Source organism: Otolemur garnettii, unplaced genomic scaffold (assembly GCF_000181295.1).
Source record: "Otolemur garnettii isolate 467f Iridium unplaced genomic scaffold, OtoGar3 scaffold00320, whole genome shotgun sequence".
NCBI lineage: Eukaryota > Metazoa > Chordata > Mammalia > Primates > Galagidae > Otolemur > Otolemur garnettii.
Genome location: NW_003852715.1, coordinates 31,154 through 35,568, shown reverse-complemented (window position 1 = coordinate 35,568; position 4,415 = coordinate 31,154).

Here is a 4,415-nt window from a genome sequence, read left to right as displayed (position 1 = left end):
TTGCTCCCCAGCATCAACTTAGCAGGAACCAATTTAAGTTTAACCAATCCAAACTAACAATTCTCCTCTGACTACATGAGGATTACTTGAGCCCAAGAGTGTGAAGTTGCTATGAGCTATGACACTAGGGCACTGTAAGGAGGGCAACAAAGTGAGACTATGTCTCAAAAAAAATAAAAAAACCTGGGATAAAATAAAAACCAGCTACTCAGGAGGCTTTGACAAGAGGATTGCTGAGCCCAGGAGTCTGAAGTTTCTGTGAGCTATGGCGCCATAGCACTCTGGGGGGTGGCGGAGGGGTGGTGGTGATGATGGACAAAGTGAGACTCTGTTTCATAAAATAAAAAAAAAGGAAGGAAGAAGTTAAAGTAGAAGGAGCCCTGGGATGTGGCTGGTTCCTACCCGGGTGCTAAGGTCCTGCCCTGGTGCAGGGCCAACCCAGCCATTATCTGCCACTTCTCTCTCCCTTTTTTTTTCAGACAGCATCTCATGATGTCACCCTCAGTAGAGTGCCATCGTGTCAAAGGAACATCAAAGTCCTAGGCTTAAGTGATTCTCTTGGCTCAGCCTCCCAAGTAGCTGGGACTAACGGCATCCGCCACGACAACCGTCTATTTTTTGTTGCATTTGTCATTGTTTCTAGGCTGGCCCAGGCCAGGCTCAAACCTGCCAGCTTCAGTGTTTATGGCCAACGCCCTACCCACTGTGCTACGGGTGTCACTGACATGCCACTTCTCGTGGCTCCACATCCCTGCTTATCCAGCTCAGCCCCAAGGTCTCTTCTTTTTGGTTCAGGCCAGAGGTGGAGAAGAGGCTGGTGTTGTGCTCACCTGTGTTCAATTTGAGACTCAAAGCCGGGAAAGTTGGATTAATTAGTGGGGGTCACTAATCCCTGAAGGTGGTGGATGTGCTTATCACACTTCAGGTACCTCTCAGAAACCTACATCTCACACCCACCTTGCCCTGTCCAGTCACAGTATCACATCCTTTGCTTATTTGTATATCACATCCTTTACAGCGTTATGTAACCAAAGTATTGAGGTTCCTTCTTGAAGGTCCATTAATTTTTGTTCAGTGTATGATTTCTGGAAGATAGATAAGCATCCACCAAGCAGTGCATGAAGTGTGTGTCTGTAGGTAGACCCTTTGTACACACTGTCCCGTGCTCTCACCTGGGGCTCTGTCTCTTCCACCTTTGGACCTAAGGAGACATAATTATAGGGAATAGAATGTTGCCCTGTGCTGACAACCAAAAGAGTGTGGTTCGGGCCAATTACATCTCTGAGGTTGGTAGAATCAGAGCCGTCAGAGCTGCAATTCAATGTGGCAGCATCTATGACTGGGCATGGTGGCTCATGCTTGTAATCCCTGTACTTGGGAGGCCGAGGAGGTGGATGGATTGCCTGAGTTCACAGGTTCGAGAGCAGCCTGAGCCAGAGTGAGACCTCTTCTGCAAAAATAGCCAGACATTGTGTCAGGCACCTGTAGTCACAGCTACTTGGGGGGCTGAGACAAGAGAGTCTCTTAAGCCCAGGAATTTGAGGTTACTGTGCAATATGACACCAGGGCACTCTACCAAAAGCAACAAGTGAGACTGCCTCAAAAAAAAAAAAAAAAAAAAAAGTTGGCAGCAACTGGCCGCATGCGGTTCTGAATGGAGCGCTGTGCTCTACACTTAATGCACAGGATGAATTGTAACAATATGTAACCAAAGTAATTCATTAATATCCTTTAATTCATCAGTTAGGAAAACAATATTTTGGGAGATATAAGGTTAAATGAGCAATCAGAATAAATTTAACCTATTTCATTGTCTTTCTTGTGACGGGCCACTAGAAAAGGGAAGTGACACAGCTAGCTCTCATTTCATTTCTATTGGACAAGCTGACACAGAGGACTGACTGATGTTTCAAAGCTCAGGTTGCCCCTCACATAAAAATACAAAGTCCAGCTGTCTAATTTTGGATGTAGCATGGATATAACGTATGTGTGCAATAGAAGTAGTAAAGTATTTTAATTAAAATTGAAATAGTGGGCTCAGCGCCTGTGTCTCAAGTGGCTAAGGCGTCAGCCACATACACCTAAGGTGGTGGGTTTGAATTCAGCCCGGGCCCACCAAACAACAGTCATGGCTGCAACCAAAAAGTAGCCAGGCGTTGTGGTGGACACCTGTGGTCCCAGTTACTTGGGAGGCTGAGGCAGGAGACTCACTTAAGCCCAGGAGTTGGAGATTGCTGTGAGCTGTGATGCCACAGCACTCTACCCAGGGGGACAGCTTGAGGCTCTATCTCAAAATAAATAAATAAATAAATAAAATAAAATAAAACTGAAATAGTGAAGTTCAAGTTTATTTATTTATTTTTTGGAGACAGAGACTTACTTTGTCACACTCGGTAGAGTTCTGTGGTGTCACAGCTCACAGGAACATCAATCTCCTGCTCTCAAGAGATTCTCTTGCCTCAGCCTACCCAGTAACTGGGACTACAGGCCCCTGCCACAACACTGGGCTATTTTTGTTTGTTTGTTTGTTTTGTTTTGTTTAGCAGGCCCTCTTCTGGTTGGAACCCACCAGCCCCAATGCATGTGGCTGGCACCCTAACCACTGAGTATGGGTGCCCAGCCCATCCCGAAATTTTAAGTTTAAATAGTAAACTATTATAAATTGCAGACAAACTTTATGTCCACCCTGTATATAACTTTTCACCATAAAACATATGTGTGTATATATATATATATATATATAAAATTGTTAACATGTTGTTTCCATGAATGGAAAGCATGCATTTATTTTGTGTTTATATATAAACACATATGTATGCATCCATAACTGAAATAAAAGGATATAATTTCTATTCAGTGCTAAATACAAATATCCCTCAGGAAGACCTGCATGCCAGAGAAAGCGGAAAGCCCTGTATAGAAAGAGCTGCAGAGTTTGTTAAGAAAAGTCTGCGTTGGCTTGGCGCCTGTGGCTCAATCGGCTAAGGCGCCAGCCACATAGACCTAAGGTGGCGGGTTCGAATCCAGCCTGGGCCCGCCAAACAACAATGACAGCTGCAACCAAAAAATAGCTGGGCGTTGTGGCGGGCGCCTGTGGTCCCAGCTTCTTCAGAGGCAGAGGCAGAAGACTCACTTGAGACCAAGAGTTGGAGGTTGCTGTGAGCTGAGATGCCACGGCACTCTACCCAGGGGGACAGCTTGAGGCTCCTGTCTCAAAAAAAAAAAAAAAGAAAAGAAAAGTCCACGTTGTAACTCAGTCCTTCCCCCAGAAGTTGTACCACATAGTCCTTTGTATTGCCTGTTAGTTGGGAGCTTAAACACCACGTCCTGCATGAAACCTCCTGCAATGCCAAACCCTGGAGATGACAAGTAATTTCACCCTTCTCTGAACTGGCATAGACAGCCTTTGCTTTAACTCCCAATGGCATTCATCTGTCTATAAGGTTCCTGAGTTGTTGCATGAAGGTTGCATGGAGCGATGCCACAGAGGTTAAGTCTGCATTGAAATGTTCAGGGAATAAAGGAGGCTGGGAAAAAAAAAAAGAGAGCTGTGATGATATGATTGTGGCTGACTTTATAGGGGCAGCACCTGTGGCTCAAAGGAGTAGGGCGCCCACCCCATATTCTGGAAGTGGCTGGTTCAAACCCATCCCTGGCCAAAAACCGGGAAAAAAAAAACAAACAAAAACCAAAAAAACTTTACTCCAGCTGTGTTAGTGCCATTGAAATAATAAATTTGATACAGTGGTGACTTAAAAAACAAACAAACAAACAAACAAAAATGGAGGCTGAAGCTCTCTCTGGCAAACTGCAAAACTTCTTTATTTTACCACAACTTATATAGGCAGTACTGCATGTACACACTGTTAATCAATAATCTTGTGACTCAAACTTTATGCCCTAGGACTGTCACTGCCTGGCGCCTACAGGTCTACTGATTAACCCATAACCATTCCATTAACCTTATCTAAAGTTATTCATACACTTGATAAATAAAGCAAAACCACAAAACAGAACTCTTGGGGAGAAAAGAGATTGAATGCTTGACCTTTAACAGACCATATGGAGGCAGTCATCTATCCTTAGGTAGTACTCTGGAAATTCCTGAGACAGACAAAAACCTGCCTGCAGGCTTTGCCCCCTAGGTGACTAGGTTAGTAGCCACTATGGAGTTCTATCCAGGCCTTTTCCTTCATACTTCTCCAAGGCTTCAGACTTACACTCACAGAATTAATCTGTTTAAATGCTTTATGCCTACACTGAGTTTTTGTTTTTTTTTCTTTTTGGTGACAGTCTCATTTTGTTGCCCTCGGTAGAGTGCAATTAGGTCCCAGCTCACAGCTCTCTCCAAGTCTTGGGCTTAGGTGATTCTCTTGGCTCATCCGTCACAACTGGAGCCTTTTTTTTTTTTTTTT